Source organism: Cervus canadensis, chromosome 1, assembly GCF_019320065.1.
Source record: "Cervus canadensis isolate Bull #8, Minnesota chromosome 1, ASM1932006v1, whole genome shotgun sequence".
Lineage (NCBI taxonomy): Eukaryota > Metazoa > Chordata > Mammalia > Artiodactyla > Cervidae > Cervus > Cervus canadensis.
The window spans coordinates 76,810,286-76,832,991 of NC_057386.1; positions in this window are offsets into that span (position 1 = coordinate 76,810,286).

A 22,706-nucleotide genomic window follows, 5' to 3' on the forward strand; every position below is an offset into this window, starting at 1 on the left:
GCAGTGTTTCAAATAGGTTAAGAATATTTACTTTGGACACTGACTGGTGTGAGGCCCTGTTCAGCCATTTGCTAGTTGTGGGACATTAGGCAAGTGAGTTAACATCTCTGTGCTTCAGTTTCCTCATTTGTAAAATGTTGCCAGTAACAGTACACACCTCATGGACTTGCTATAAGAATTGAATGAGTTAGTAGAAAATAGCAATTAGAACAAAGCCTGGCATAAAGTGAGAACTTTAAAAAAATTTTTACAAGGGAATTATCCTAGAATAGTCTGAGATGCAAGACAGAACTGAGAGTGAATCAAAGGTAAACAAACTTGTCAATCTAGTTCAGTTCAGTTGCTCAGTCGTGTCCACTCTTTGCGACCCCATGGACTGCAGCGCACCAGGCTAAACACTGTCTAAAAAATGTGTGATCTGTGAGGTTTAAAAAATGGACAGAACTAGTATCTTGAATAATAATAGCGTGTAGGTGTTGGAAGAGTAGTCAGTGGCGTTAAAATGATTCTAAGATCATTGTTTTGTTTAGGAGAAGGGTTAATATATTGTTTACATTTTGTTAAGTTAGAGGTACAAGAAAACATCTAAAAAGAACAAATATAGAGTGTACGCATTCCAAATAAAGAGAGAAAAATGGAATTTTAAAACTCCGAACAAAACTTAATTAAAAAAAAAAATTCCAACAAAAGGCAAAAAAAAAAACAGCTCAGAAAAAGTAAGGTAAACATAAACAAAAAGGATGTAGAAATAAATTCAAATACATCAAGAATCAAAATAAATATATTTGTATTAAAATTGCTTTCATTCCAATCCCAAAGAAAGGCAATACCAGAGAATGTTCAAACTACTCTACAACTGCACTCATTCCACATGCTAGCAAGGTTATGCTCTGCTGGTTTCAGGAGTATGTGAACCAAAAACTTCCAGACGTACAAGCTGAGTTTAGAAAAGGCAGAGCAACCAGAGATCAAATTGCCAACATTCATTGTATCATGGAAAAGCAAGGGAGTTTCAGAAAAACATCTATTTCTGCTTCATTGACTACAGTAAAGCCTTTGACTATGTGGATTCCAATAAACTGCAGAAAATTCTTAAAGAGATGGAAATACCAGGCCACTTTACCCATCTTCTGAGAAAGCTGTATTATGGGTCAAGAAGCAACAGAACCAGACATGGAACAACTGACTGGTTCAAAATTGGGAAAGGAGTATGACAAGGCTGTATATTGTCACCCTGCTTATTTAACATCTATGCAGAATACATCATGCAAAATGCCAGGCTGAATGAATTACAAGCTGCAATCAAGATTGCTGGGAAAATACCAACAACTTCAGATACACAGATGATAATACTCTTATGGCAGAAAGTGAAGAGGAACTAAAGAGCTTCTTGATGAAGGTGAAAGAGGAGAGTGAAAAAGATGGCTTGAAACTCAACATTCAAAAAACTAAGAACATGGCATCCGGTCCCATCACTTCATGGCAAATAGAAGATGAAAAATTGGAAGCAGTGACAGATTTCATTTCTTGGCTCCAAAATCACTGTGGACAGTGAGTAACTGCAACCATGAAATTAAAAGACACTTGCTCCTTGGAAGGAAAGCTATGACAAATCTAGACAATGTATTCAAAAGCAGAGATATCACTTTGCCACAAAAGTCCATATAGTCAAAGCTATGGTTTTTCCATTAGTCATATATGGATGTGAGAGTTGGACCATAAAGAAGGCTGAGCACCAAAGAATTGATGCATTTGAATTGTGGTGCTGGAGAAGACTCTTGAGAGTCCCCTGGACTGCAAGGAGATTAAACTAGTCAATCCTAAAGGAAATCAACCCTGAATATTCACTGGAAGAACTGTTGCGAAAGCTGAAGCTCCAGTACTTTGGCTACCTGACTTGAAGAGCTGACTCATTGGAAAAGACCCTGATACTGGGAAAGACTGAAGGCAAAAGGAGGGATGAGATGGTTTACACAGTATCACTGACTCAATGGAAGTGAATCTGAGCAAACTCTGGGAGATAGTGAAGGACAGAGAAGCCTGGCATGCTACAGTCCACAGAGTTGCAAAGAGTCGGACACAACTTTGTGACTCAACAACAACAACAATTAAAATTACCAAAGATAGAGACTGAAATTTTTATTATTTATTTTGAAATTTTAAAAAAAATCTAGCTATATGCCACATAAAAAACACTCAATTTCAGGGAACTGTTTCCAGGATCCCCTAAGGATACCAAAATCCATAAATGCTATAAATGCTCAGTGCCCATATATAAAATGGAGTTGTACTTGTATTTAACCTAATACATACATCCTCCCATACACTTTAAATCATCTCCAGATTACACATAATATCTAACAGAATGTTAATGCTATGTAAGTATTTGTTAGCATGTGGCAAATTCAAATTTTGCTTTTTGGAACTTTCTGAAAATTTTTTCCCAAAAATTTTTGATCTGAGGTTGGTTGACTCCACCAATGCAGAGCCCCCAGATAGGGAGGGCTGATGGTATATATAAGGAAATGGTTTTTCAGACACAGGGAAAAACAGCTGCAAAGCCCCTGAAGCAAAAACAAAGTTCAAGGAAGGCAAATACTAAAACTTTTAAAATTTGTATAGAATCAATGTTTGTTTTTCTTTCCAAGTGAAATACAGAACCCTTACCACCACATAGGCCCATTTATCTTCTCCCCTTTATGTTCTAGTTGTCATCAATTACATCTGCATACGTCCCAGGCAGCACTGTAGTAAAGAATCCACCTGCCAGTGCAGGAGACGTAAGAGACACAGGCTCAATCCCAGGGCCAGGAAGATCCCCTGGAGGAGGGCATGGCAGCCCACTCCAGTATTCTTGCCTGGAGAATCCCACGGACAGAGGAGCCTGGTGGTCTATGGTCCACAGGGTAGCAGAGTCGGACACAACTGAAGCGACTTAGCACGCAGGTCAAAAAAAGCCCTTCAGACAAAGGTGTAATTTTTGCTTTTAACATCAAGTAAATTTTATAAACTCGAGAATAATCTTCCATATTTATACAGATATTTACCATTTCTCATGCACTTTCTTCATTCCTGATGTTCCAGGTTTTCTCCTAGTGTCATTTCTCTTCTGTCTGAAGAACTTCTTTTAGCAGTTCTCTTGGAACAAACCAACTGGCAATGAGTTCTTTTAGTTTTTCTTCATCTGAGAAGGCCTTTATTTCACCTTAATTTCTGAAACATATTTTTACTGCATATACTATAATGTGTTGACCATTCTTCTGCTGTAGCACTTTAAAAATGTGTTACTTCCTTCTGGACTGCATGGTCCCTGTTGAGAAATCTATAGTAATTCAAACTGATGTTACCTTGTAGTAATACATTGCATTTCTCTGGCTGCTTTCAAGATTTTTCTTTTTCAGCATTTTGATGAAGATGTGTCTGGACACAGATTTATGTTCTTTATGTTTTCGCTTTGTTGAGCTCCTTGAATTTATAGGTTTATATCTTTTGCCAAACTTGAGACTTTTCATTCATTATATATTCAAAAAGTTTTCAACACCTTTTGCTATTATCCCACGGGTCCCTGAGATTCTATTCATTATTTATCCAATTTTTCCCCCTCTATTGTTCAGGTTGGATAATTTGTGTTGATGTTTTCAATTTCACTGACACGTTCCTCTGTCATCTCCTCTGCTACTGAGACCTTGTGGTGAATTTTTGTAATTAATTTTGGCTATTACACTTTTCAATTTTAAACTAAACATTTGTTTCTTTATATTTTCTGTTTCTTGCTGATACTTTGTATTTTTCCATTGGTTTCAAAAGTGCTTTTTTATTGCTTGTTAAGAGCATTTTTAAAACAGAATTTGGAATTTTGAAAGGTCTGGCATTTTACTTTACTTAGAAGTTAACAAGTTAGGCTGTTGCAGTTTAATGCATAGTGGTGAAGGTGTGAGTCTCGTGAATCACAGACAAAGGACAATTTATCACTCACTGCAGTAGTGGGAAGTAGAATATCAGGATTTCTGACAGTTTCCTGGATCCCAGTTCCTACCAAGTAATGCCAGGAGGATCAGGTGATACCTGTGTATGCAGTGAGTTTCCTGATAGGAGAGGAACTTTATGGGGGAAACTCCAGTTTGTAATAAAGGACTAGCAAACCTATCCAACTGAGTAATGGAGAGAAACTCATCTTTTTTATTCTAGACAGCAAACAAATCTCCCCTTGGGCCCAGAGGAAGACATTATCTCTGTCTTCTAAGGATGTTGGCTACACAAACATCCCTGAAAAAATCAGGAAAAAGCTCTTAATGCCCTTGCCCAAAAGACATGCAGAAACACAAGGGATCAATGGAGAGCTGTCTTCCAACAAGTGAGTGCTTCAGAGCCTTTGTCAGGCAAGGCCATTATCTGTGTTCCCTCAGCACTGACATCTTTTTTTCCCATGTGAATTGAGATTTTCCTGTTCTTCGTATGCTTAGTAATTTTAGATTGCATCCTGGACATTTTGATTCTTCTGTTTGGAAACTCTGTGTGTTGCTTAAACTCTATTGAGAATGTTTACTTTCTTGTTTTAGCAGGCTTCCCAGGTATCGCTAGTGGTGAAGAACCCACCTGCCAATGCAGGAGACCTAAAAGAAATGGGATCGAACCCTGGGCAGGAAGATCCCCTGGAGAAGGGAATGGCAACCCACTCCAGCATTCTTCCCTGGAGAATCCCATAGATGGAGGAGCCTGGCGAGCTACAGTCCACGGGGTCGCAAAGAGTCGGACACGACTAAAGTGACTGAGCACACACACACAACCTGGGTAGATTCAGGCTGTAGTGTAAGGCATGCATTCAAAGGAACTAGGATTTTCGAAGGAAGGGGAAATGTTTGGAATTGGGAGCAAGCAGGACCTGAAGGATTTAAAGCAAAACAAAACAGCTACAACTTGAGAGTACTGAAAGGAAACAATATTACAGGAGATGACTAGGTTTGGAGTTAGAGTAAGAAGATAAAGGGAATGTTTAGAAAAGCTGTTAAGGATAATAGGGGATTTGACGGATAACAAGCACAATGAAAGAATCAAAACAGATTAAGAGAAGTGGGAAGTTAGGCTAGATTAAAACAAAGAGTTATGGGGTTAAGGATCTATATGTCAAGGCTTCCCTGGTGGGTCAGTGATGAAGAATCCGCCTCCCAAGGCAGGAGACATGGGTTTGATCCCTCTTCCGGGAAGATCTCGCATGCTTTGGAGCAACTAAAGCCTGTGTGCCACAACCACTGAGCCTGTTTTCTAGAGCCTGGGAGCCTCAACTAATGAAGCCTGCAGACCCCAGAGCCCTTGCTCCACAGGAGAAGCCCCCTCAGTGAGAAGCCCTCACCTGGAGAGCAGCCGCTGCTCAGCACCACCAGAGAAAAGCCCACACAGCGGCGGAGTCCCAGCACAGCCACCAAAGGAATAAAGTTATGATTTCAAAATGCTACATGGTGAACGTGACCTGTTAAAAGAGGCAAATAGGCATGAGGTATGATGGAATTATTTCTAATTTTTTTAGAAAGGAAATTACAGCTGGTTGGATTATTCTTTCAAACAGCTTCTAGCCTGTAATAATGGTCTCTGGGGATGGTCCCCTTAGGCAGTTAATACTGGTGAAGCAGGTAGATCCTGTGATTTGGGAGGGGAAGGGAAAAGTAGACTTGCCAGGAGCACACTGAACTCTGTGAACCGCTAAAATCCACTTGGGGTTGCGGCTGGAAAGACTTCTGGAGCCATTATTTACATCTTTGAACACTGACAGTGCGGAACACGGTCACTGAAAACCCTGGAAGCCTCCTTTACAGACTGAATCTTTGGTGTCATTGCCACTGGACAGACAATCTTCCAGGACCATGGAGACCCTGCTGTGGGGTGGGGTGGCGGGGGGCATATGATGATATAAATATCTACTGGGAAAACCCAAGAAAAACAACATCATTTTAGGTCTCTCCTCAAACTTCAACTTATCAGAGGGGGCTTATTTAAACACATTATCCAAAATCGTATTTTTTTGTGGTCAGTTTCCCTCCTCTTACTACGCTTTCCCACCTTCTTAGCACTTAGCACCTCCTGTCATATTTGTTTGGTATTTTCTCTCAGTATAATGTAAAGATCTTGAGAACAGATTTTTTTTTTTTAACTGCTTATTTCCAAGACTCAGAATACTGCGTTGCACACTGTAAGCACTCAGTGAGTATTTACAAAATGAGTGAAAGGATAGATAAGAGTATTAGACCCGTTAAGTGAGTTCAGTAACATGGCCAACTACAGAACCAATAATCCTGAGATTAATAGTGTTTCTACATACCAACAAAAGCCATTAGAAAAATATTTTTACAGATAGTATTTATTCACAGCAGCAGCAACAAAAATATCCTGAAGCAAATTAAATGAAAACTAAACAACACTGAAATTTTTCTGACAGAATTGAGTGACTAGAGCAGTATACCATACTGCTGGATGGAAAGACAAAATATTGGATGATGCAGACTCCACCCCCCCAACTTAACCTGTAAATTTAACACAGTATCAATCAAAATCCCAGTGAAATTTTTAGGGGAGACAGAGGGGCAGAATTTGATTAAAAGATTTAAAATTTCATCAAGAAGAATAAAGGCTTTAGATAGTCAGTTAAATTCTGAAGGAAGGCACTAGTAAGTGACCTTGCTCTATCAGGTGCAAAAACAAAAAATAGAGAAAAAAGGGGGTGCACAACCCAGGCATTTCGCTTCTGGAAATTTTTCCAATCAGTGTTTGCTAAGTAGAGGATAATTCAAACAAATCATGGTTTAAACAAATACCTGTGGAATACCATGGAACTTTTAAGAATGATGATGTAGAACTACATCAATTGCTATGGAAAATGTTCACCGTATAATTTTGTGTTTAAAAAAACTGATTACAAAACAACATGTTACCCCATTTCTCATAAAAAATTGAAAAATAATAATTTACATGTATATGTAAAGATATAACCTGGATGGAAGGTTATACGTCAAAAATTTTAAAGGTGTTTCCTTGGGAATAGAGATTATGAGTGATTAAACTTTTTTTTTTAATACTGAAAAAATTAGGACGTTTCCCCCAAAGCGGCAAGTCCGTAAAACTCAGTACTGCCACCTGGTGGCTGCCATAGGAAGATTTCTTATTTCTTTCCTATCACCTTAAACAACATACATAACAAACATCATAACTATAAAGTTGTAAAGAAATCTGCAGTATCACTTAGTTCTATCGATCCTTTTACAGCTGAGGAAATAAAAGGCAAAAATGTTTAAGCTGTCAGTCTAGAGTCACACTGATAGTGAAACTTATTAATAGTAACAAACTCTTGTGGAGCCCTTTGACTAAGTACTTTATAGACTGACTCATTTTAGTCTTATAGGAACCTATGAGGTAGTTCCTATTTTTACTCTCATTTATCCCTATTTAACAAATGAGGATCCTAAGGCTCAGAGAAAATGACCTACTTGAGGTTGCCCATTTGGGGCAGAGCAGGCATTCTGAGGTCCACATTCCTGGTCTCTTGGTCTCTTGGTCTCCAGGCATCTTGGTCTCTGAATTGTCCCTGCCCTTTCCATTATATCCCACTGTCTCTTCCTTCAGTGATTTTGGTGGGAATTCTTAAACATGTCCAGGGTTAAATTCCTCCAGGTTAAAAAGAGTATAAACATTAAGGAGAGCAATATAAAGGAACAGAGTAGCCCTGCCCCCAGCTGCTTGTAAGAGTCTTGTCCAGATAGAAACAGACTTACTTTACATTGTTCCGGAGTCCAGATGCTAAGGAATCTTGGGACTATAGATAGGCTTCCCTGGGTTCCCCTGCTCCAGCTTTCTCCATGGTAATGTTCCCCCTCTTAAGTTTTCATTCACCAGAGCTGAAGAGTTACCATCACAATATGCACTTGTTCATGAACTTCTTCCCCTCTCCTAGCTCTTGCCCAGGTTCTTAAAGGAAATAGTCTCTAGCTCTGGATCTATCTTGTGCATCAAAAAAAAAAAAAAAAAAGGCATATGTCCTAATAAGTGTAAAAATTGTACTAGGGATGAATCTTCAGAAAGTGAGATTAGAAATGTGAAATAACTAGTGCCATTAGCTTCTGAGAGCCTTGGAAACCTAAAAAGTCTTTCAGAACTGCTCCCAAAATGATACATACCTTTGAATTATCATCTAATTAAAGCTGACTTTTCTTAAGTACCAGTTTGCTTCAAAATAGATCAAATATTTTAATTTGATTAAACTTAGTACTAGTGCTATAAAAGTGTTATTTTCTAAGTTAGTGACAACAGCTTAGTTGTTAAATCAAAATTCACCAATAAGATGACTTGAGTAAACTATTAAATCTAACCTAAATTACAATTTTTATCTCTAAAATTAAGAATAATAACATTACCATAGGTGGTGGAGAGGATTCAACAAGTTGACACATAAAAATCACACAGTATAGGCATCTAGCAAATATTTCCAATACATTTCCTTCCCTTGTCCCTGTGTAATGTACTTATCTCATCAAAACATTCTTCATATACCTGGGCTAGGGCTTCTTTGAAGGAATCAATTCTACGTTAGCCAATGTTCTATCTGAGGTGTTTGAGGCTCTTATTCTTTTATTTCACATCCCATCTTCAGTCTCTCAGTAAGACCTGTGGACATCACTTTCAGAATAGATTCCCAATTGGATTAATTTTTTACCCCTTCACAACCACCATGCGGGTGCAAGCCATCATCATCTCTCATCTGACTGCTGTAGTAACTTCCTAACTGAACTCCCGACTTTCATTCTTGTTCTCTACCATCTATTCTGCACATGCAGCCTGATTATTTGTACATAGATTATATCAGGTCACTTTTCTATTCAAAACCTTCCAAGAGTCCTCATCACGTTCAGACTAAAGGTCTAAAATCCCCACCAAAGCCTACTCTAAGACTTCTGTGACCAGAACCTTGCCTGCTGTTCTCATACCTCTCTCCCGCCTTCCTCTGCTGCAGCTGTACTGACCTCCTTCCTTTTTTTTTTTTTAATTGAAGTATAACTGACTCACAATATTAGTTTCAGGGAGCCTCCTTACTATTACTCTTTGATGCTGCTGCACATACTCCTGCCTCAGGGCCTGTATATCTGTTGTTTCCTCTGCTTGGAATAATCCTTCTAGATCTTTAATGCCTTGCCTTTTCATTTCCCACCTCAAAGAGGCTGATCCTAGATACCCTATTTAAACAGATACCCTTTCAAGTCTCTCTCCCCAAGCTTCTTTATGCTTTCTCATAGCATTGATCAACTATTGTGGCTTTGAAAAATACATACATATGTATTTCCCTATCCACTTGCCTGAAATATAAGTTCTATGGAGATGGAGATCTTGTTTTGTTCTCTTTGTATCGCTAGCGTCTAAACAGTGCCTGGCACGTGCCAGGCATTCAAAAATAGTTGTTGAATGAATAAATGGAAAAACTTGTAGCCTCCTGCCATCAGATCAGCAAACTTATCTCCTTCTATAGGCATCCTTTCCCCTCTTCCTCCACTAAGCAGAAGAGATGTTTTCCTTTGTTTGCTTCCCTATTGTTTTTTGACCACGCCTCAGGGCATGTGGATCTTGGTTCCCAAACCAGGGATCAAACCCAGGCCCCCTACAGTGGAAGTGTCCTAACCACTGGACAGTCAAAGAATTCCCGGTTTTCCTTCTTACCTGAGGTTAATGTCTCATCTCTGTCCTGCCTCCTCAATGACTTTGACTTGGCCTTTACATTCAACTCTCCTGCCTACAGAATTTTCTTGCTAGCAGGCACAAGTCTACCCCATCTTAAGTAAAAAGTAAAAGGAAAAAAATCCTCTGTCTGCATCTCCTATCACCTGCCAACCTCACCTGCTCCTAACAGCCAAACTTTTTGCAGTATTTCTTTACGCTCTTCGCACTGTCTCACCTCTCTTTCATTGTGGCTTCTCTTAAACTCCTTAGAAACGGCTCACTCCTGCTGTCATCATTTTCTTCTCTGACCTTTTCCGAGACTTTCCTCTCTTAATGTTTTCTACTGCTTCCCTGACTGCTACTCTTCTTGTCCTTCCCAAAACTCTTGTGTGTCTGAATTCTGATCAGGGTTCTTCTTATTCTACAGATTCTCCCTTGGCAATCTTACCCATGTCCACAGTTTCAGTTATCACCCGAAACTGTGTGCCCAGCCCTCATCTCCATCCACTGGACTCACAATTTACGTGACCGCTACCTGATCCCACTTGGATCTCCACAAGCACCTCAAAATAAAGATGTCACCTTCTTCCTCCAAACCTGTTTCTCCTCCACTGTTGCTTAGTAAATGGCACCATCCACCACCCAGTTGTTCATGGATGTTACCCTTGGTTTCCCCTTTCCCTCCAAGCCCCTCACCCCCATCCAGCCAATCAGTAGGGTTCCACTAATTCTACTATGTTGGGTCAAATTGTGTCCCCCCTCCCCAAAACATATATCCATGTCCTAAACTCCCAGTGCTTTGAATGTGACTTTATTTGGAAACAGGCTCTTTGCAGATACGATCAAAACTGTCTCAAGATGAGAGCATCCTGGACTTTGGATGGGCCCTAGATCCAATGACCGGGCTCCTTATGTGAGAAAGGAGAGGAGGATGAAGAGGGAGATGTGAGATGCAGGCACGGGGAGACGGCCAGTGAAGATGGAGAGGTACCAGAGTTGTGAGGCTACAAGCCAGGAAACAGCAAGCATTACCAACCCTGCGGCTGACACCTTGCTTTCAGACTTCTCGCTGTGAAAGAATGAATTTCTGTTGTTTTACTCCCCAAGTTTGTAGTAATTTGTTATGGTAGTCCCAGGAAACTGACACATCCACCTTCCAAGTATCTTGAAATCTACCCACATTTCCCCATTATCATTATCCACATCTAGTTCAGACTGTGAATACAACAATCTTCTGCCTTGTCTCCAGACTGCTAGTCTCAGCCCATCTTTTTAAAATGCAGGAATTTTACTCCACTGTTGACAATCTGTGAGTGGGTTTGCCAGTGACTTCTGGATTAGAGTTAATCCAGGATCTATAGTTTACTGCTTACTTGTGTAGCCTTATTTCTCACCTCTCTTCATCCTCACCCTTAATTCTATGCTCCAGGCCCAGTAATAATTTCTTATATTTATGGAATACTCTGTGACAGACACTGTTCTAAGAGCTAAACCTCACAACAGCCCTACAAGATAAGAAGCGGGCTTCTTTCAATGTCTCTGTCTTCCTTACTCTGCCTCTGGGACTCTGAGCATGCTGTTCTCTGCCCACAACACTCTCCCTTTCTCTTCTCTTGCTTTTTGTCCCCTCTCCTCATAATTCACACCTCTATGTAAGGTCTCAGCTTATTCAGCACTTCCTCCATGAAGCAGTCCTTGATCTTCCTAAATCTGGGTTACTTGTCCCACCTCCATTGTCCATATTCCTATTATACCCTCTACTTCCCCTATTGTAATATAAAGTATTAAAATTGTCTATTTACTGGTGTCTTAGCCTGTTTAGGCTGCTATAACAAAACATCACAGACTGAGTAACTTATAAATGATAAAAATCTGTGGCTAGCAGTTCTGCAGGCTGAAAGTCTGGTATCTGGGTGCCAGAGTGGTCAGGTGAGGATCCCCTTGCGGGCTGCAGACTTCTCACTGCATCCTCATATGATAGGAGGGGTAAGTAAACTCTCTCTGGGGCCTCTTTTACAAGGGCACCAATCCCATTCATGACCCGGTCATCTCCCAAATGTCCCACTTCCTCATACCATCACCTTGGTATGGATTTGGGCCAGGATTTCAACATATACATTTTGGAGGAACACAAACATTCAGACCATTCAACAGGCCTATAGCTCAGACTATTATGTTTCCTGTGCAATGAGGCTGTTGAATCTCTTGCCATTGTAACCCCAAATCCAGAATCTAGCACAGTGCCTGGCACATAAGAGATGTTCAATCAACATATTTGAGTAAATAAAAGAGGCTTTAATAAAGGCTGTGAGTAGCTTATGTTGCTACTGACATAGGGCAGGAAAAAATGCACCCCTAGACCTGGTTGCCAAATGTCCCCTTCTTCAGAAATTTGTGCCTCCTGTGCCTTTGCTTAGACCAGTTCTGAAACACTCTTTTCAAAGGAATTTCCTAGACTCGTGAGGCCAGTTAATCCTCACTTCCCTATCACACTTCGTACCTGTCAGACAAAAGGCTCTCCAGGCAGCTGTCCTCTCCCATTCCACTCCATTCTCCCAAACCTTTCCTTTTCCTGCTCTTGTCCTTTGCTCTGTGTCCTCTGGAACGCCCGTCCCATCTATTCAAAGCAATCTCACCCACATTTTCATCCTTGTAAGGAAGTACTCCTTCCACAGCCTGGCCTTAAACAGAAACTTGGTTTCCTTTTAGGAAACTATTCCCTTCCAGCGTGGGTGGAGGTCGTTAATCTGTCTTACCCACATGGAGAACCTCGGAAATACAATTTCAGAATTATACTGTTCAACCATCTACCTGTCTATTCCTGCTGCTTATGTCATCTACTCAGTAACTAGTTATTCTTTCCCACAGTTAATGGCCTTTTTTTCTGTGTAAGTCCCACCATCATCTGGGATAACGTTTGTCCATTTGGACAGCCCTATCTTCTGTTTCCTTGAATCCTCTCAATCTGATGACCTTTAACATACTACACTTGGTCTATTCTGTGACTATACTTAGCTTTTTCACCAGGAACTGCTCTACTTCTTAAATCCTAAAGGTCAGTATCTTACACTCCTTCAGTTTATTAATCTTCTTGCTAAAAGTCCTGTTTTGCTGCTTTTCTTTTATCAGCTCAGGTGCATGGCCCAGCTTTTCACGAGCCAACTTTTCACAGATATCCTCAGTCTAAGACCCTTGTTTACCTGGCTCAAATCCAGCCTGGGAACAATACAATCATTTACTTTTCATCCTTGTACCCAGGCTTAAGAGAACTTGTCTGGGCTAGAACTCTTCTGGCCAGAACTATCAATTCATGATGGTTTAGAGACAAAGGGACTCTAATGGAGCTACCAGAGTAGCTCATGTAACCTAACCAGGGGAAGGGCAAGAGAGCAGCCAGGGCTCTGGGTGGGACAGCTGGAACAGAGACTCCTGCTGCTGGGAGTCATGCTGGCTTGTCGGCTTCTCACGGCAAGAAATAGACCCAAGCATCATATCTGATGCTTCCCATCCCTAGAAAGTTACTAACTTTTCCTTCTTATACTAGTTCAGCAAATCCCAAGGGAGGGCTCTGAGCCAGCTTAGGTCAGGCGTCCACTCACAGGCCAATCACTTATAACTAGACAAGATACTCGAGTCGGTAGCCTCCATTAGAACTAGATGACAGAGTCAGGGAAGGAACCGCTTTCCACAAGGAAAGGGTAGAGGACCCACAAAATAAAAGATGGCCATCTCAGAACTCCTAGAGATATATTAACTGATGCCACTGTGAACGTGTAATGCCAACTTCAGAAGGACTCTCAGAACTGTCTGGTAAGTCTGCTTGTCCCTAAGGACTTTGCTGAATCTCCCCTGTTCTTACACTTCCTCAAAATAGAATTTGAGTTGTTCTGTAATCACACTGGATTAATTTTTCTGAACCCTGTTATGTAATCCATTTGGCCCTGGAAGTTTTACTTAGTTATCAAATTTGATCATTTCTAAGCATTGGTTATTACATAACAGAACAATTAGGGTTGTCTAAAAGGATTTGAAAACAATTGTAAAGATGTTTTGGAAAGATCCTATAACCATGACTTGCTTGAAAAATTTCACTGGACCTCAGCTACGGCCTCTGAATCTCTCACAACTACTACATTCAAAAAAAAAAAAGAAAAGTGATATGGGAACCTTGGAGAATACAGACACACCACCTGCTGGCACTAGTCCTTAGCAAGCACTGGATTTCCAATAGGCTGTATGTGCCACAGCCCGTGGCATGGCTACTACGAACAGGAGTCTTATCATCTAAACACCGGGCTTAGAGTAGCACTTACATTGCTGTGCTGTGCTTAGTCGCTCAGTCATGTCTGACTCTTTGAGACCCCAAGGACAGTAGCCCAACAGGCTCTTCTGTCCATGGGATTCTCCAGGCAAGAATACTGGAGTGGGTCGCCATGACCTCCTCCAGGGGATCTTCCCGACCCAGAGATCAATCCCAAGTTCCCACACTGCAGGCAGATTCTTCACCTCCTGAGCCACCAGGTGATTTAATTTCAACCCATGACATATTTGTTTTTTGGCAAATGCTAAAAAGCATTAGCTTTTTCTTTTACAATTCATCTAATTTCTAACCTCACATGCACTGTTGAGACGTCAAAGCTGTTAAGTTCCAGCAGTAAGGTTCCTACAGCCCAAAATCCAAGGGGAAAAATGACCAGTAATCTCTTTCAAGTAGCTTCTGGTTTCTTCCTCTGGTTCTGAGCCATCTTTTAACCTACAACTTGTTTGAAGTGGATTGGTCATCCTGTATGGTGACCTTTCTCATGGCAAGTTAATACATTTAACCTGGCAGTCAAATTTATTCAGCAGTTTGTGTAAACTGATCTCTCAGACCTTCCTCACCAGTGGATGAAGTTTTAAAACTGAGTTCCTGAACCTTTGCTTAGCTGCCTATTAGGCCCAACCCTGCTGTCTACCATTAGACACCACTACTTAAGCAATCCACTAGCTGGTCATATGCAAACTCATAACCAATACAGGTCATGTGGAAATCATTCCTTTTTTTTCTTTTGGGTCTATGTATCTTACAGATTTTGATGATGAAAACTGTTCCTTTGCTAATCAAATTAGGGGCATATATAATGTCTTCACAATTATTACATTTGCAGGTGAGATAAAACTCATTCACTTGGTAAATACTCAGTGAGCATTTCCTATATGCAAGGCTTTATGGTTGGTGTAGTGAGGGACATAAGAAAGTAAAATAGATGGTCCCAGGTCCCAATCCAATTGGAATAAAAAATCTTTATAAATAAAAACATCAAATAATCAAGAACTAAATAACAGTTTGAGCTGACGCAAACATCAGATATTCTGATGTGAGTAGAAAGGACAGCAAAACTGAATTTCTAGGAGGGGAGCATCACTGTGGGTTAACATGGTCAGGGACACATCACAGAGAAAGTGAGACATATGCTGTACTTGGAAAGGAATAGGAATTGCATGGTGAATTCCATGCCAGAAGAATGGAATGGGCAAAAGCTCTAACTTTAAAGGTTGGTGTGAGTTAGTTTGGCTGGAAGGGAGTTGTGGGAAATCAGATTGCAAAGGTAAGAGGAAGCAAGACTATGCTTGTTGCCAATGACAGATGTTGTATGCAACTGTCAAAATTCCGCTTATATATATATAATATATATTTCATCTTAAATGTCCCTGTCGTATCAAAAGCACCATTCTAATGCTAAGACCACAAGCCTGGGACATGGTGGAATACAGTATCATGGCAACGATACCCTGTTTTTAATGTCAGTGAGGGACTTAGTAAAAAGCTCACATGGCTCCAAATGTATTTAAGTGTCCAATGGATGCTCCCTTTGGAATCCTAGCACAATCCTCAAGAAGGCTAATAATGGAACTAATTACGACTTTCCTGTTTATTGCAATATACTGAGTACCAACCAGGCATTTAGTATACACTTTGGGGGATTTAAAGATGAATAAATGTGATTTCTGCTCTTAAAGAGCTTACAATAGTATAAAAATAAGATAAACTGTCAAAAAAGTTTAACACTACATATAAAGATGAATAAAAGAAAGATGATATGTGCTAAGAAAGATTAGGGAAGAAATTCTACTTGGCTGAGAAAAAGATAGGCAGAATTTGCTCAGTTGGTAACTGAGGAAAGAACATTTCAGCAAGAGTGAGAAGTATGAAAAGACTTGACGTGGGAAAGCACGGGGAATGTTTGCAGAACTGTGAATAATCCACTTGCTGACTTATCTGTTCATACATTAACAGAAAGCAGATTTCTAGTTTTTTAATTATGATGTGCTGATTTCCACTTGGGTAAGACACTGCACAACAATGGAAGTGGCCTGTTCTTTCAACTTTCAAAGTTAGTATTTTTAACAAGCCTCCAGTGTGGTCCTCTTGACCACATTATGAGTAAAGCTAAACCTGAGACTTTCATGAGCAACAATGAAAGAGCACACGAGACACAATATTAATATAGATTAATATCATTTTATTGGCATATCGTTGCTCATGTGCACCCATGGTTGATTCATGTCGATGGAAGGCAAAAACCACAATATGTAAAGTAATTATCCTCCAATTAAAATAAATTAATTAATCAAAAATATATAGACTAGTATTAGACCATTTTGATCAGAAAGTTTCATTTAAATGCCTGAAAAACAGAAGTCCCAGTGCTTCATGGTAATTTCTTCATCTAACAGCTCAAAATTGTTTTTTCTAGAGCACTTCTAGGGGATTATCACTCAACACTAAAAAGGAATTAGCCACTGATACATGCAACAACACAGATGACTCTCAAAATAATTATGATGAATGGAGGAAACCTGATTTTAAAAAGTAAATACTGTATGATGATCTTTTACATAAAACTCTAGAAAATGCAGACTGACCTACAGACACAGAAAGTTGAGGCTGGGAGCTGGGACGGATGGGAGGGAAGGATTACAGACAGGCCTGAGGAAACTTTCTGGGGTAATGGGTATGTTCATGGTGGTGATGATTCATGGGTGTGCACATGTGTCAGTGGTACATTTTAAATATGAGGAGTTTACTACATGTAAACTATACTTCAATAAAACTGTTTTTAAAAATACACCTCCCTTTGAGGACCATCAACTTCATCTTTTATACCATTCTACATCAAATCTGAGTAAATGGTTAGTGTAATGTTTTAATAAGATCTATGTATGTGTGTGTTTTAATTTCCAGACCAGATAAGATAGTCATGAGAAAAAGGACAAAGGCACTTAAATGATTAGGTATTAACTATTAAATAATTAAATACCTTGCATAAGGTAGAATGGTCTACAACATATATTTCTATAGACTGAAACTGCTCAACTTTATTAGGGATTTAATGCTATGGAATATTTAAATTCAGAATATAATAATGGAATAAACAGTCCAGTTATTACCTCATGCAATAATGTAAAACCAGGCCATTCACTGACAGAAAATTTGATCAACTTCTTCACTTAAGACACAAAGACAACATTGCCATCTAGCTGTTGAATACTGAGTATACTGCTGAAACATTCTTGACAATGTTCAATTTCTCTTTCATATAGCTACTTAAGAAACATACAGGAAAAAAAAAAAAAAAAGATACAGGAGGCCCCAATCAATTAGATTTCCTTCCTAAGGGTGTGAATGTGACTACCACGATGTGGCTTATGCTGCCCCACTATGGATAAGGCGGGTAGGTGACTGTGTCTCCTCTGACCACCTCATGCTCAAGGCTCTCCTGGGAAAAATTTTATTAAGTACTTTTTGTGTTTAAGGCACTTGACATACAAGGTTCCATTATCTCCAAGATGTATATATAACTCAGAAGTGTTAAGTAAACTGGCTAAGAAGCTTTCAGGATTCAGACCCAAGTGTGTATGAGTCCATGCTTTTTCCACTGTATCATCCGTTCAGTTCAGTCATTCAGTCGTGTCCAACTCTTTGCGACCCCATGGACTGCAGCATGCCAGGCTTCCCTGCCCATCACCAACTCCCAGAGTTTACCCAAACTCATGTCCATTGAGTCAGTGATGCCATCTAACCATTTCATCCTCTGTCGTCCCCTTCTCCTGCCTTCAATCTTTCCAAGCATCAAGGTCTTTTCCAATGAGTCAGTTCTTCGCATCAGGTGGCCAAAGTATTGGAGTTTCAGCTTCAGCATCAGTCCTTCCAGTGAATATTCAGGACTGATTTCCTTTAGGACTGACTGGTTTGATTTCCTCGTAGTCCAAGGGACTCTCAAGAGTCTTCTCCAACACCACAGTTCAAAAGCATCTTCTTTGGCTCTCAGCTTAGTTTATGGTTCAACTCTCACATCCATACATGACTACTGGACCACAGCTTTGACTAGACAGAGCTTTGTTGGCAAAGTAATGTCTCTGCTTTTTAATATGCTGTCTAGGTTGGTCATACCTTTTCTTCCAAGAAGCAAGCATCTTTCAAATTCGTGGCTGCAGTCACTATCTGTAGTGATTTTAGAGCCCAAGAAAATAGTCTGTCACTGTTTCCAGTGTTTCCCCCAATTATTTTCCATGAAGTAATGGGACTGGATGCCATGATCTTAGTTTTTTGAATGGGAAGTTTTAAGCCAGCTTTTTCACTCTCCCCTTTCACTTTCATCAAGAAGCTCTTTAGTTCCTCTTCACTTTCTGCCATAATAGTGGTGTTATCTTCATATCTGAGGTTATTGATATTTCTCCCAGCAATCTTGATTCCAGTTTGTACTTCACCCAGCCTGGCATTTTACATGATGTACTCTGCATATAAGTTAAATAAACAAGGTAACAATATACAGCCTTGATGCACTCCTTTCCCAATTTGGAACCAGTCTGTTACTCCATGTCCGGTTCTAACTGTTGTTTCTTGACCTGCCTACAGGTTTCTCAGGTAAGATGATGGTCTGGTATTCCCATTTCTTTAAGAATTTTCCACAGGTTTGTTGTGATCCACAAAGTCAAAGGCTTTGGCGTAGACAATGAAGCAGAAATAGATGTTTTTCTGGAGCTCTTGCTTTTTCTATGATCCAACGGATGTTGGCACCACTGTATCATACTCTCTCCAAAAGACTGGTGAATGAAATCTTTTTCAAAAGCAGGAAAATAGGGAATTGCATATTATGTAAAGCACAGATACTCATCCTTATACTAAAGAGGGTGCAGTCCTATAGAAAAAGTCCAGGGGTCCTGTCCTCTAGAAGATAGCGTGCTGCACGCCAGTCAGAGTGTGGCAAATCCATGGTAGCTTGTTTTAAACCATGAGGAAGTCCAGCAGAGACTAGGCCAAATACTTCCATACTTAACTTTCTGCAGAGCAAGCCCTGCAAAGCAGCAGCAATCACCACCACACCACACTCCTACAAAGATAAGGCTAAACACTCCCTGGGACCCTCAGTTAACCAGTTTTGTCCAAAACAACTGGATAAAAAGCTGAGAAACTATAGTTCCATCCCAACTTTTCATTCCTGGTAGCCTCCTCACCATCCATCAGCTTCCTATCATTTCTTATCTCCTGACTGCTGCGTACCTGATGGCATGCCCTCTTGACCGCTCATCTCCATCATTCCCACAAAACCTTCCCTTGGCCCTTGGTGTGGGCCTTGGCAACCTATTCTGCAATAAGTAAACTCACCTGTATCTTTACAGCCTTTTTTGAAGACTCTATTTCCTCAACTTCTTTCTCAAAGATACTGTTTCCTTGGCAGTTTCCCCAAGCTGTCATATTCCACAGAGCTCAGAATTGGTATTGCCCTTCTTTGTCCCATAGTCCCTTCTAAAGCATTTCACTTTTCTATAAAAAACTTTAAGTCTTTTGAAGTTTATTCCATCTAATTTTGCTATTCTTTGCCTTGCTTTTGTCCTTCACATCTTAATCTCCAGGTCATTCTCCAGAAAAACATTACATCTGGATTATTTTATTTCTTTAAACTTCAATTCACTGCATGAAACATTTCCTATTTCCATATTTGTGTGGATGGTCTGTTGAACAGACAAACATCACAGATCAAGGGCTACTTCAACCTCATTCCGTGGGCCGCAGTCTCTGCTTTGCTATGGAGTAGCTCTGAGTGATTTCAGTACCCTTATCCTTCCATCCAGTGTCCTCAGTATGCCTGATCCACAAGCTCATCAAGACCTTCATTCCTATAATACTACCTTTACTTCCAGGTTATTCTTCATTCCACTTCCTTCCATAACTGGCTTTTATTTGGTGATTCCAATCCCCCTCCATATGCTTCCTTCCCTGCTCTCTTCCAATACACATTTATAGAACATCGCTGTATTTTGCTGGGCACCAGTGCCCTCAACGCGCTTCCCTTCATCCTCATCTATCTTCTCTGTACCTCATCCAACTCACAGTTCTCGATCAGTCCTGTAACATGCCTAGTTCTATGAGCCATTCAGCTAAGGTACTAGAAACAATCAGAAAATTACTATACTTTCATGATTTCCAAAATCAGTTCAGTGGTTAACACTGTTCTTTAATGTTTTTGTCTTTAGTCAGCTGTTTATTCCAAATCATCCCCGTCTTCTTTTCAAACCCCTCCCTGGTTTCACTTCCCACTATTCTGTGGAAACTGATTTTGCAAAGTTTGTGAAGGGCTTCCTAACTACAAAATGTAACAAACATTAGAATTGTGAGTTTATGCTACTTTCACGAGTGGTAATATTTCCTCTCATTTTACTCAGGAAGAGTCACTCTTTGGTTTGAAGTATAATATTGTAGTTGGTGTGAAAGGACAAAATAGACTCAGTTATCTCAGTTTTTAATCATAATACTTTAGCAAGACAGCCTGACAATCTCTAATAATCAATACATCTATAACTTACAGCTCTTGGTCAGGTTACTATGGGTATCTTAGTAACTGCAGTTGTTTCTTTCATTGCATGTAAGTTAAGGAATAAAGGGTGAATTGGTAAATGATCTTAAGGGATAAAGGAGGAACTGGTAAATGATCTTAAACATTGATCTTCACTATCTGAAAAATTCACTTCCCACTGAGTGGAAATCCAAACATAAAAAGGGGTTGTGGGGGAAAAAAGGTTAAGTTTGAAACAAAGCAGTGTCAATGTAAAATATGTTGTATATAGCAAAAAGGATAAACAAATACTGAACAAAAATGCATAGTTTAGAAAATACCCATTTTTTAAAATGGCAGCAACTCTTTCTTCTAAGGCAGTTCTAAATAGCCAAGGCATTTAACCTCAGTAATAGCTCTTTAAGCAAAATAATGTGATCGAGGAATACTGTGTAGTTTATAGTTTGCCTTCAAACGAAAACCTGGGCTCAAGTTCTGCTCTAACATCTAGTTTCGTGAACTTGAACACCTAGTTTATAATGGGAGAAGGAACACAAGAAAAGATGCGCACAGGTCCATTGAAGCAGCTTTCTACTGCGAGCTGGATACTTTAGCCAGTCGTGTAACGTCTCTGAAACACGTATCTCCATCCGTGAAGGAAGGAAGTAACACCCACACATGAGCACTTTGCTCTCCAAGGCCAAACCTGCCACTCCAGTTACTTCCTGACTTTTGCATTTCAATGCTCTGTGATGAAAAGGATGGAAAAAGACCAGTTTTCACTCCAATCCCAAAGGACAATGCCCGAGAATGTTCAAACTACCATACAATGGCGTTCATTTCACACACTAGCAAGGTCATGCTCAAAATTCTTCAAGCTAGGCTTCAGAATTATGTGAACCAAGAACTTCTGGGTTTAGAAAAGGCAGGGGAACCAGAGATCAAATTGCCAACACTGGGTGGATCAGAGACAGCAATGGAATTCCAGAAAAACATCTATTTCTGCTTCATTGACTATGTGAAAGCCTTTGACTGTGTGGTCACAACAAACTGGAAAATTCTTAAAGAGAGGAGAATACCAGACCACTTTACCTGTCTCCTGAGAAACGTATAGGCAAGTCAAGAAGCAACAGTGAGAACTGGACATGGAACAACTGATTGGTTCAAAATTGGGAAAGGAGTACATCGGGGCTATATATTGTCACCCTGCTTATTTAACTTCTATGCAGAGTACATCATGTGAAATGCCAGGCTGGATGAAGCAGAAGCTGGAATCAAGACTGCCGGGAGAAATATCAACCACCTCAGAAACACAGATGATACCACTCTAACGGCAGAAAGCAACGAACTAAAGAGCCTCTTGATAAGGGTGAGAGAGTGAGAAAGCTGGCTTAGAACTCAACATTCAAAAAACTAAGATCATGGCATCTGGTCTCATCACTTCATGGCAAGTGGAGAAAAAGTGAGAACAGTGAGAGATTTTATTTCTTTGGGCTCCAAATCACTGGTGACTGCAGACATGAAATTAAAAGATGCCTGCTCCTCTGAAGGAAAGCTATGACAAACCTAGACAGTGTATCAAAGACATCATTTTGCCAACAAAGGTCTGTATATTCAAAGCTATGGTTTTTCAGTAGTCATATATGGATGTGAGAGCTGGACCATAAAGAAGGCTGAGCAGCAAAGAATTGATGCTTTCGAATTGTGGTGCTGGAGACTTTTGAGAGTCCCTTGGACTGCAAGGAGATCAAACCAGTCCATCCTAAAGGAAATCAACACTGAATATTCACTGGAAGGACTAATGCTGAAGCTCCAATCCTTTGGCCGCCTGATGCAAAGAGCCGACTCACTGGAAAAGACCCTGATGCTGGGAAAGACTGAGGGCAGGAGAAGCAGGCAACAGAGGTTGAGATGGTTAGATGGCAGCACCAACTCAATGGACATGAGTTTAAGCAAACTCTGGGAGACAGTGAAGCACAAGGAAGTCTGCCACGTTGCAGTCCATGGAGTGGTAGAGTTGGACGTGACTTAGCAACTAAACAATAAATGAGTACGTTGGAAATTACAAAGGGCAATAATGTTTTAGATATTACTTGAGTCTCTTTTCTTCTGGAAAATTTGTTACACATCCTCCAACCGGGTCTTCCATGCTGTTTGGGCTTGTCTCTAGTTGTGGCAAGCATGCGCTTTTCATTG